We start from the raw sequence: 12953 nt of genomic DNA, 5'->3' as shown, positions 1-12953 counted from the left end.
AGCCCAGTGTAAGTGCAGACTTGGTGCAGAGGTGTGATGCGTGGAAAACCCAGATGCTGCGAGTCGATGCAGTGGCAAAACAGACGCTGCGTCGATAGCTGCAGACAGGTGATTCATGAATTCCTTTTGTCACACAGCAGGGCCTGCATCAGAGTCAAGGCGGCGGTCTCGGACTTCGGAGACACGGTGATCTGAATTTGGGCTGCGGTGGTTTCTTCAGCTGCGGGCAGGTGCTGCGTGGATTTCTTTGGCCCCCACATCGGCGGTGCTTGGATACTTCTCCTATATGGCGATGCTGCATCGGAAAAACAGGTGCTGGAAGGGTGATGCATAGATTTTCAGCAGTAGAAGCAGCAAATCAACCTTTAAGTGCCCAGAACTGGAATTGGCACCACAAGGCAGGTCAGAACTCCCAGCAGTGGAGTTCAGGGAGGCTGCAGATGGCCCTGGGACGACTTAACAGAAGGCAAGCACACAAAGCAGTTGGAGAAGAGTTGTATGTCCCATACTTCTACCCCTTTTGGTCTTTAAAGTAGGCATACTTCAAAAGAAAGTCTTTTTTGTTCACAAGTTCCTGCCTTGGCTCCAGACACACTCCAAGGGGGTGGAGACAGCATTATTTTTATTTATTTATTTATTTATTTTTAATCAAGATGGTGTCAGCGTAAGCCGCGTCCTGCTTGGCTGACCACTCCGGACGTCTGCCCGATCGGCTGACTGCCCTGCGCACCATGATGCCATGACGCTCAGCAGAGTGCTGAGAGCTCTGGAAACGCCGCGGCTGCTGCAACCGCTGCTTGGAGTCTACGAAATCTTGCAACGCGATTCAGGACCGGGAACTGATACATCCTGTTCAATTCTTTCACATCCTGACTCGGACTTCCTTGCCTGGACTGTTTGGCTCGCTTTGTGTGGCTTCGCGGCTGCTGCCCTGATCCGGCCGCGTACGAACCCTCGTACTTTCAAAATTATCTACCGCATTGGCAGGAAGAGATCTCTGTGGCTGCACAATCTTTTTTCAAGCTGCATTAAAATCAAAACTGCGATGAGCTCCCGAGGGGGTCAGAAAGGAGGCAGGGCAAAGACGACATCCGCTAACCCTGAGGCTAAAGAGTCCAAAGAGCTCCGCGATGCAACAACAATGGAGGCGACGAGTAAAACAAGACAGGAGGTCAGTGCTAGAAAATCGCATGGTAGATGTGGGGGGGACGAGCTGTTTAAAGACCCCAAGGACCTCGGGCCCTTGCGCCCCCCCCCCCTAGCAAAAATGTTTTTGGGGGCTAAAACTCAACCAACTACCTCAGCTATTAAAGCTCTTATAACTCCCAAAGAAACTCTGCTTACATCTATAATTGCTATCCCTCCTAAGCTCAACGCACCTACACCTCCATTAGGCTTTCAACCAGAAGCCGGCACTCTAGTAGACACAGAGCCCTACACGGAAAAAGACGGACTTCAGGGGGTGATTCTTAACACTGCCAACCCTTACGTCATGAACAACACCTTCACAGAACCCTCTAACGCAGTCCCAAATCCAGTTTTCCCTACGTGTTTGTCCTACGTTAATCTTTCTAACGGGATACAGCTGGGATCTCCATTACTGCTTCCCAATGAACAAGGGAATGGTGTTCCATCCATGGCACTTGAAGCACAGTCGACCGGCCTAGCAAACGTTATTCAGAGCCTAGTGGCCCCCGTTGGGGTGCAAGCTCCCTGGACTCCTGAGGTCGGCCAAGAGCACTTTTACTCAGTCTCTGACAGTACCCCTACTTCCTCAGGTGAAGAAGAGTTTGACGTAAGCAAAGATGATAGCGACGTCTCTAAAACAGATACCGGAACTGTTCTACGCCCTAAAAAGCCCAGAAGCAAAAGTAAACGACGTAGTCGGTTGAGATGGGATTACTCAGATTCCCAGATGTCATACCCTCTGGAAGAGGATGTCAGCACAGCACAACTGGGTAACACAGAAAATCCTCAAGTAATCACTACCGAGCCCTCCTTAGCTTCCATTCTAGCTTCTATTAAAGTGTTTCACGAGGAGGTGCGCTCAGACAACCGGTCAGCTAAATGTGCTGCCAAGAAGCTCCGGGGGGGGTGAGAAGACTGAATAAAATCTGTACGGATATAAGTGACCAGGTTGTTATGGTAGAAGCTCGTACGGAGCATTTGGAAAATGAATCTGTTACTATCAAACAACAGAGTTAGTCTAATGCTGCCTGTCTAGTAGATCTAATGTCAAAGATGGAGGATCAAGAAAACCGCCAGCGTAGGAACAACCTTCGCCTCCTTGGTATCCAGGAAGGAAGAGAAGGCGACGACCCTAGAGGTTTCATTGTGAAGAAGATTTCTAAATAAAAGATATTCTGCGTATTTCCGGAGAAGAATTGGGAGGTGATTGCAGTAATAGGGGGCTAGGTGGAAGAAAGCCTTCCCACCCATACAGGATTTCTTGAAGCGAGGGATGAGGAGCACGGATTTTGCTCCTCAACGGAGGGGTCCGTGTGATTGATATTGTTTGAGTTTAGCTGCTAGTTAACTAGGGCCTTTAGCGTTTAGTGCTTTGTGCACAATGCAACATATCTTAAATCTGACCCGCTTACGTATCGGTAGCCAATGTATTCATGTCAAGACGAGCCTCTGTATTTTAAACTACATAAGTCTATTTAGAGAAGACCTGAATGCCGCAATCAGGAGGGTATTGCAGTAGTCTAGGCGGCTTCTCACGAGTGCTTGAATGAGTGTTTTACGTACAGTGAGAAATGGAAATACCTTGCGTAAGGGACTTAACATATGGAAACAGGAACCCACGGTAGTAGTAACTGGCTCTTTCATCATGATTTTCTTGTCCAGACGTATGCCTACGTTCTTGACCACAGTCTTGGGGACTGGGGCAGCGCTTAATTCGGGTGGCCACCACTTTGGAGACCAGAGCAAAGGCGCATCTCCGAAAAGCATGATTTCAGCTTTCCCAGCATTTAGCTGTAGGAAGTTATTCATCATCCAGGCAGCAATTGCAGTCATGCCTTCTAAAAAGGAGGTCTGAATGTTATTAGAGGTTTTGTCACATGACAGTATGAGCTGTGTATCATCAGCATATGAAATCAGAGTAAAGCCACGCTTTCTAAGTAGCCCTGCCAGCGGAGCCACAAAAATATTGAACAAAGTAGGTCTGAGGCACTCTTATGGTAAGTTCCATAGTCTGTGAGTGGAAAGAGCCGAGATGAATGGTCTGTGTCCAGTGGGAAAGAAAACACGAGATCCATTGAAGACTTGTCCACGAATCCTGATTTATCGGAATCTCCTGTGTAGAATGGAATGGGATACCGTGTCGAAAGCCGCAAATCCAGCTGCACCAATGGTACTTGCAGGTCGTTTTCCAAGGACTGTTTTATATTATCAGTGACGGCAATCAGTGCTGACTCCGTGCTGTACATTGGCCTAAACCCAGACTGTTAGGAGTCAAGGCATTGGTCAAAGATAGAGGACAGAGGTTTAAAGTGTCGTCCGAGGGGCTCCTGTCTTTGGTGATATCATCATAGATGAGATTGATTTTCTGTTCAAAATGGTTAGCAATCTTATCGCAAAGCTCTTGGGATGGCGGAGGTTCATTGTTGCAGGCCCTTGGGTTGGGAAAAGATTTGAAGATTTGATATTCTTTAGCAGCATTTCCTCCCTGATTGAGTTGTGACTCAATGTGGGCTTTACAAGTGTTTTTTAATTTCTTATGATAACGAGCTATAGAGGTCTTTTACATTTCTTGGTCATTTAAATCATGGGAGTAACGCAACTGTCGCTCTAAAAATTAAAGAGACATTTCTCTTTACACATGTCCTGAGAATACCAAACTGCATGTAATCGTCTGGGCGAATTAGAGTATGGTTTCAGAGGGGCCAGCTGATCTATGATCTATGACTGTTTTAACTGTAGTATGGTAGCTGGCTAAACAATCCTCCATATTCCTTGATTCCTGGTGAATAATTACCAGAAATGTATTCATAAAAAGGTCAGGTGTAGTTTTATGCCACTGTCTTCTAAAGCTATTGGGAACTGTGGAGGGAGCAGGGTTGACCTTTGGGCCCGTAAATTTGGAAGCCAATTAGGGAATGGTCTAACCATACAAGAGGACGTGGAGCTTCACAAAGAATGTTTGGGGAGTTGGTCAGGATAAGATCTAATGTATGTCCCGCTAGGTGAGTAGGACCCTCGTTGATGTTTCCTAATCCTAAAGTGGCCAAGTCAGCGAGGAACGTAGAGGCATCCAAATTCGACGTAATCTCACTATGTATATTGCAGTCCCCTAATAAAAGGAAATGTTTAGTGGAGATAACGTGTGGGGCAATTATTTCCATCAATCAAAGCAAAAAAGTTTGAGGGGGACCTGGGGGTCGATATACAAGAGCACCTTTCCAGTAATAATGAGGCAGAAAATCAATTCTAAAAAAAATTGAATTCTGTTTGATCATTACAACAATGCTCAAGCATTGATACCTTAATAGTATCTTTATGGATAATGGGTATGCCTCCACCGACCTTAGACTCTCTATGCAGCCTTTGAATGCGGGAGCGGTCAGGGAGTGTCACCGCAATTGAGGGGGTGGAGCTAGATTTGAGCCAGGTTTCAGTAAGAAACCCCAGGTCAGGATTTCCAGAGGAAAGTATATCCCAGATTTCAGGGTGTGCTTCGGCAATGATCTGACATTGCTCAAAAAGCAATTCCAACACTGACCGGATCTGTTAGTCTCCCTCCCTCGATTCCCTGACTATCTAAATTATATAATTCCTCGTTGCTTTATGAGATGTAAGTTGAGCCACAGACTTCTGCCTCAACTCCAAACTTTTGAATTGGCAATGTCTACAAGAGAAGGGTCCCTCCATGTCAGGCCCCAGATATGCCACGTGGGCTGGTAATAGATTTGGTTATGCATATGCGTCTAAATTCAAGGAGTTCCAAGGTCGAGTATGTATGTTTTAGCCTATGTTCCATGTCTAGCTGAAAAGGTGCAGGGGTCCTGTCTCCTGGCGACGGCTGGGTGCGGACGGGAGCAGGCATGGGTTTATATAGCATTGGGTAGCAGCTAGAATGCTAACCCCGCAGCTCCTCCCCAGCCCAGAAGTAAGGGAAAGTTGTGTCCGCTTGCTCCCTCCACAATCAGGATAGCCCGCGGTGGACCGGGGAGCAGGCGCGGCACAGACACAGCAGGTGGGGAGAAGAGCGTGGGTAAAAAGATTAAATGAAAGTATTAATCTGTATTCAATCCTAAAAGAACGTGCCACCCAATAAAATCAACAAAATCGCAATCCAAACAGAATATGGCATCTAAAACAGTCTTACTGCAATGCACGTCCAATGTGAGAGGACGGGCACAGCCCTATTCAGCTGTCAGTCACAACTCCTCCTACCACTCTAGCTCAGGAAGACTCATCAACCTGGTAATGGGCCATCCGGCTATTCAGGGCACGCCTCAGCCCCCGCCCCCTTGTGTGACTGTCTAGAGCGAGTGCACAAAAAGCCCCTATGAGTCTAAACCAGATGTTTATTCCTTCCACAGGCAGGCAGAGACCCACTATGATAAAGCAAGAAAATGCCCACTTTCTAAAGTGTGCCTTGTTGCGTTTGCATCTTCACGTGTCGGTTATTTTTCACTCTATTTTTCACTCAATTTGTTATATGATTACTTTGGCAGCATTTGCATTGAGCCTGCTGGCTTCGGTTTACAGGCAGTGTGTTTCTACATTTCTGCCGATAGGTACATCTGATTGTTTATCATTAGTTCCTCGTTTCACTGCATGTTGGATCTTTTGACATCACGGCTGTATTCTTTCACTTTGTTATTTTAGTGCACATTTCACTTGTTTTTCTCAGTCTCACCAGTCAGTTTGGAGGAATTGTGCATGTTCTTCATCTTTTTGCGTTTGAATGTCTTTTTCATACAGGCTGCACGTTGTATTTATGGTTCACTTCACCGAGCATGGTTCTGGAAAGGCAGTGCCTTCCTGTTGTTCTTTGTAGTTGCATTTATCTGACAGCATGAACCTATGTGTCAGTCTTTTCGCTATTCATAACAATTAGCATACATTTATGCATTATGTATATATTTACTTGTTACAGATTCCCCTGATGAAGGGCCATTGTTAGCACGAAATGCATTGGGATTTATGAAATCTTTATTTGTATGCTGTATACAAGCCATTTCTTTTGCGCATCGTTGGATTTCATTTATGAGGACTTTCAATTAAAACAAACCTTGATGTATTCCTGCTTTTGGGGAAAACAAATTGGAACTTTTGATACATTTGGACACATTCAAATATTGTTTTGTTCAGGGTTGTGACATTGTATAATTATGAGTATGTTTTTTCCAACTTGTTGATTACTTTGTGTACACCTCATTGGTGACATCATTGTAGTGCACTGGATTAACCTGGATACACTTCCAGGTATTTCATTTTCTTTGTTTGAATTAGGTGGCCTGCAGAGCCCCTTATCCGGTGCACACACTATTTTCATACAACCTTGCTGATATTCACTTAATTTTATTAGTGTTTGAATCAGTTTGAGTGCATGTTTGCTGCACTTTATTACTGTCACTTTCTAAAAGAGGCATTTTGAAACACACAGCTCAAAAACCAGCTTCACTAAAAGATGTATTTTTAAATTCTGAGTTCAGTGAGCCCAAACTCAAAATTTCCATCTCTTCCCAATTGAAAGTTACACTTGTAAGATGTTACAAAGCAGCTCCAATGATGACTTATGGGAGAGATAGGCCGTGCAATAGTGGTAAACGAATTTGTCTGTATTTCACTACCAGGACATGAAAAACAAACCAATACATGTCCTACCTTTCACATACACTCCACCCTGCCCATGGGCCTACCTTGGGCTTACCTTAGGGGGCCTTACATGTCTAAAAAGGGAAGGTTGGGGCCTGGCAATCGAGTGCACTTGCCAGGTTGACACAACAGTTAAAAACTGCACTTCCAGACACTGCAGTGGCATGTCTGAGATATGTTTACAGGGCTACTTTTGTGGGTGGCACAATCAGTGCTGCAGGCCCACTAGTAGTATTTGATTTACAGACCCTGGGGACAGTGTGCACTATACTAGGGATTTACCGGGTAATCGGATATGCCAATCATGGACAACCAATCACAGTTTAGACAGGAGGCACTTTAGCACAGAGCACAAACACCAGCAAAAACGAGGTCCCGTGTTTTAGAGAGTGTGGTTTTTACCAAACAAGAACCGACATTTGATGTCTTATTTGAAATAACAAGATACACTCTTATAAGCCGGGATCGAGTCAGGAGTGGCACTTTATGTATTCAAGTTAATAACAAGTGTCAAAGACACGTCCTTAATGAAGAGTAAAAATACCGCAGTTTAATCTTTGCTAGATTGCGTAATTCAGAGAGATAGTGAGAGACATTGAATAGCAAAATGCAATGAGACAGTATAACCTTATCTAATAATGAAATATCAATAAATCAGTTAGTTAGCTTGGAGCACCTCTCGGTGAAAGACACTATATGAGGTGATCAACAAGTTGGTAAGTGGACAGTCCTTTTTTACAGTTTTAAAGAGAAACTGGTGCCCACAGAATCAAAATATTAGCAGGTGCTTGACTGCAGAATATAACAAAAGCTGGGCAATTTATCTAAAACAATTTACGTCACTTCATAGAATATAAGAAAACAGTCGTTTCTAAAGGTACAAAAGTTTATCAAAGGTTAGGGGTTATTTTGAGTCATTTATCTGTCTTCGTTTCAAAAGCTAGCAAAACATTGGGTGCGAAGTTGTGGTTGGCCCCTACCTCTACTCTTAGCTTATCTTGTTCTTTTAGATGGCAGATGCATCCTGTTTATCTCTTGTGGTCTCAATTTACGGTAAGATGTGAGCATAGAGAAGCGAGTCTCTGGGACTTGTTTATCAGTAACGGCGTGACCTGAGGTTATTTGCCTTCACAGAAGAGATTAATCTGAGGTTACAAAAGGGCAGATGCTTAGGGCTGTGGGAGCAATGTAGCATAACCCTGTCTACGGCTTGGCAGAGATTTTTGAGACCCTCAGGCTTCAAGTGTTGACAAAATGGGCCTGGGGCATTATATAATTCTTTAACAAAACCTTTACAGCATACTTCGCAGGCCCTTCTCCCAGTTGAGTCAGCCAAGGGGTGTCATTCACATAGCAGGACTGGCCCTCGTGCAGCTTCCTTAACTCTATATAGCGTATATCACCAAGGGTGGTGTAGGTGATGGCATTCGTGCTTTAATTAATTCCTTTAGTTGGTATTTACTGATGGTGGGTTGGAGTCCGGCAACCTGGCACTGGGTAATGGTAGTGGGCTGCAGTAAGTGATTCAGGAGTTGGGAGCTCTACAACTTCTAGGAGCGCTGAATCATCTTTATTCCACGTCTGCACTTCTTGTACACAGGCTTTCAGAAGCTTACTGTTCTTGTATAGTTCATACATGTTAATTTACTACCAGTGGTCTTAGCAAAATCACAGAACATCTGTATGACACAAATGAGGATCAATAGCACACCAAAACCAGGAACAAACTTTTTAAAGTGGTAGACCGCCACAAAGGCATCTAGCTAAAGTTCAACCAATCAGTGGCTGTGTCCGCCATGGCACCTCCATCAGCAATCATTTTATTTTCTATATTGTTCAAGTACTCGATGGCCTTGGTGATTAAGCCATTTTGTTCATAATTGGCCGGCACAAATGTGCAGCACAAACTCCCAATCCGATGGCATGCCCCTCCCTCCATGGGAGTAAGCATTTCTAAAACATAATGGTGCTGCATTACCATCAGTCGCAAGGGATGCAGTTCCTCCCTTACAGCGTTTAGTTTGTCCTTAGTACTGTTGATGGCCCGTATGAATTAATTGTTGGTGTTCTGGATCCAGCATGCATTTGCTTTGATCTGAAACATGTGAATGCTTCTAGAAAACAACTGTGCATCATAAAATGGGCGGAACTCCTGGGGTATGTCTTTAAAGGCTATCCACCCAAAGTACTTTGCATATCTGTGATGTTGGTAAAGCAAGGTAACTGGGCCAGTCATTGGATGGGCATGGATGTTGGCTGCAGGGATGACCAAGGTGACTTTGTGCATGGTCACCAGCTAGCACAGTCTGTTCCATCGAGGAGGCAGATGGAGATAGAGACGTTCTCCGCATGCCAAGTAGAAGGCCATTAGGCTGGAGGTGCCATATTGCAAGTCCATATTGAATATTGTGCTGTTGCATCCTGAGTTGCGACCAACAGGTACCTTGCCATTTCCCAGAAAACCGAGATGGGGTGACTTTAGTTTGAAAGCTATTTCAGGTTTGGACATTTTCTCCTCGCCCCAAGTCTACCTCCCACCCTCCTGAGACCATATTTGGTGACACTCCTCCTCAACCTCAGTCAATCCCTTGCACAGGAAGGGCCTGCCCATGGCCTGTGCGAGTCCTGCGTGGTGGGAAACTATGCAGTGCTTTATAGTGCTAGATGGACCTCTCCCCTGTTGAGCTGGGAGCACCTCCTGGCGTATGGTATCCTGGGGCTTGAAGTCCCTAAACCGCAGCAGGCAACTTGGCTTGTACAAATAGTGCTTTTATTGACATGACTGCACCCATACCTTAAAATTCCTTAAAGATTTATACAGAAAATGATGACATAGGCTTCTTGAGTGGTGTGCTGAGATTCACTTACAATATTAAGGTGAAATGTAAGCCCATTGAGAGTAATGTGGTGAGCTTTTTCAAAGCTGTTTCTATCTTGTTGCTGCTTCTCAAGCTGCTAGGTGCATCACCAAGTGGTGCAATTGGGCCGAGTGGAGATGCTTGAGCTAAACTTTAATTTACACTTGGTCATAGGTTTCACTATTCCTTTCTCGAACATATCCATATGTCTACTTATCAAAAGGATTTGAATGTTAAGGCATGAATGAGTAGGTGATGAGATGCTTCATAGCATCCAACATAATAAAAAAAAGTGGACAGCGGAACTGAAGTAGGTGATAGCACAACAATAGATAGTAGACTATTGTAGAACAAATCTCAATTTTTGCTGCCTGGTAGTAGATCCTAGTGTCTGGTAGGGCTAAATCCAGTTTTGATTTATCCTGCTGGAATATTGTAATGGAAAATATTTATTGGGAGATCTTGCAGGAATGGATTAATAGTTGGATTGTTGTAAAACTTCAAAGAAAGAAAAGTTCTAGATTTATCAGCTTGGAAGGAATGGAGATCCTACATAAGTGCTGTCATTATCACGGTGGCAAATCTGCCTATCCATGAGCTATCTTTTCAAACTCCTCTTAATTTGCTCAAGAAGCTGAAGGTAATTGACTGTATAATGCCAGTTAGCCTCCTTTACTTCTTGAAATTCTGATGTTCTAATCCTAACTCCACTATACGTAGCTTGGTTCAGTGAAGTTGAAAATGGTGTTTGAAGTTAATCATTGCTACTTCAGAAAGTGTAAGCTTTTAAATATGTCATTTTGATTACACCGTAATATGTTGTAATTTATGTAAGTGGTTCACAAAGACAGGGAGGAATCCAACGTGGTCTCTGACTTTATAGTGCATCATCAAGAAATAGGGACCATTTTTGTACATTGGGGCTAAAGGATTAGACAGTTATACTAATTGGCTTATAATGCACACAAAGGGATCCATACTTGAAGCTAATTAATCTGGGGGTAAAAGGCATTCCTGGAAAAAATAAAATGCCAAGTAATACATTTAAAATTGGTACGTAATAACTTGTGGGTGTGCATGGCCCTTAAACAAATCTGTAATTGGGTGCACAAACATTGGGTGGATGGGGGGGGGGGGAAGGTGTTAACCTCAAGGTTATGAGGAAATGCATCCAAAAATACAATCCATAATAAAGGGTGTTTAAGACTAAGACTAGGAATTTAGAAAAACCTTAAAGGTTAATTACAAAATTCAAAGTAAGATTAAGAAATATTAAAGATGCAGAAATAATCTCATAACAGTACATAAACACCATTTGCCATGAAGGCCATCAAATAGAGAGTAATCGGCAAAACAAATTGTATTAGTATATTTACAAGTCTCAAGTGTGTAGCAAAATCAGTAAGAAATTGGACGACATCTCTAATAGAGAACAAAAAGATATGCAACACCAGTTCTTGCTCAGCCCACCAATTCAGGGGTTTTTATACAGTTTTATTGAATAGCAAAGTGTGCATGGTATGATCATTACAAATCATATTACATTCTAAATTGTCACATAGCCTTATCACCTTAGCATGATCCCAGTATGTGAATTTAGATTCTTCTCTTCCAACCTTATGTCATCTGAAGTTGTTAGAACAAATTAATGTGCAAGCAGAAAGGCCTTCAGTATTTGCCACAAAAGGCTTCCTCTAGCAAGCCCTTCGAGAACAGTATCCTATATAAATAAACAATCTGCATCTTGCTGCACATAGTATCAGATGAGGAATATAAACACAGAATGAATATTACGATACAGCATTATTTTGAGGAAGATGGTGTCGAGGCCTAGTTAGCTTAAGGCAAAAAACTCAACGTATCATAGCAAATTTGTCAATTACAATAGCTCTGTGACAGTAAGTATAAATGTGTGAATTATGATGCAAAGTGACTAATATTAATGTACATGTTCGTGCAAATGCACAAAAGCTCTCTCAACTGATGAAAAATCTATGGTTGACAGATTATATTTAAAAGCCTATTTTAATATTATGTTAAGATGATCAGGGCCACTGGAAATTTCCAACGCTGCAGCATTTTTCACATAAGTATGGATTTGCCGTATAATATGCAGATTTTAACAAGAAATGTTTGTTTCTAGCTCAAACTGAGCAAAACTTGCTAAAATTGTGATGACCTGTGTTGTGGCCCTGTGGAAGGCCCTATGCAAAGGTTGACTGGTCGCCACTCAGTTGTTTTGTTATTGCTGAATTTTAATGTTAAACTGTTACCAGTGAGGTGAAACCTAAACCCAGACAGTGTTGTAAAATTGACAAAATCATGCAGTAATATTCCTACCATATGTGCTGCAAATTGGCATTTTGTTGACACATAATTTAGTAAACCTTGCTGCATACTTCCAGTGGCCTTGATGAATAAATATGTGCAACACAATTCAAATTTAAATCTGTACTAATGCCATTCTCTTTTAATTGCAGGTGGTTTCTGTTATCAACAAGAGTACTACAAAACAAATATGATGAAATGCTAATCCAAACATACTAACAAAATTAATGTACAATATATTTGTCGCTGGACAAAGACCAAGTATTAAAGAAAGATGTTACATTGTAGTAAATGTATTTGTACAAAAGAGAAATTTGGAGTCAAGTATTGTAGTTACTAATAAAGGAAAATTGCCATACTAACTCTAACTCTAATAATTTTGTAGCAGAAATTTTATAAAGAAGTGTAGTATTGACTAATCACCGGCTCAACTATCAAACGTGAAAAGGCCCATGACCATCTTCTGAATGAAAGACGGTAAGCAAATACATCCAAGTGGGCAGTATATCATAATTGGCATGAACACCATCAACTACTGTACATGACTCCTAATTCTGTATAACAGCACTGGAAATACATTCAAATATGCCTTATATTCTGTATATAATAGAGAAAAATATTTTCTGATGGATGTCTTTGCCCACAGATTCCTCACCGTGAGAATATTCACCAGACTTCATCTTGAAATGTTAAACTAGTACTCTACCAGCAAGATGTACATCTGAACACCTTTCCCACCACTCCACCTGATTGAGTGTGTAAAAGAATAGAAACTTTTGGCAAACTTATTTTGTTTCTTCCACAAGCCTTGTTGTTTGTTTTTGTTGCTGCCAGCTACAATTTAGGTAACTACTCCCATGCCCTATGGTACGCAGTGACTCAAGTATTGGCTGCAGTTTGGAACGACCTCAGAACTTCCTTGACCCAAGTTGATCA

The 12953-nt window shown here is 42.6% G+C and overlaps 1 long non-coding RNA gene across 1 annotated transcript in view; it reads left to right on the top strand.

The window, feature by feature from the left end:
- The window catches only part of LOC146856421 (uncharacterized), a 49285-nt gene extending 36619 nt beyond the window's left edge, over positions 1–12666 (top strand). Inside the window, exon 3 of the long non-coding RNA XR_014981481.1 lies at positions 12170–12666. This is a non-coding gene — a long non-coding RNA (uncharacterized LOC146856421). The remainder of the gene's footprint in view (positions 1–12169) is intronic.
- Positions 12667–12953: the final 287 nt, after the last annotated feature.

This window comes from Triturus cristatus, chromosome 4_1 (assembly GCF_964204655.1).
Source record: "Triturus cristatus chromosome 4_1, aTriCri1.1, whole genome shotgun sequence".
NCBI lineage: Eukaryota > Metazoa > Chordata > Amphibia > Caudata > Salamandridae > Triturus > Triturus cristatus.
Note: the sequence above shows the minus strand (reverse complement) of the source record. Positions and strands in the feature narration are given on the sequence as shown.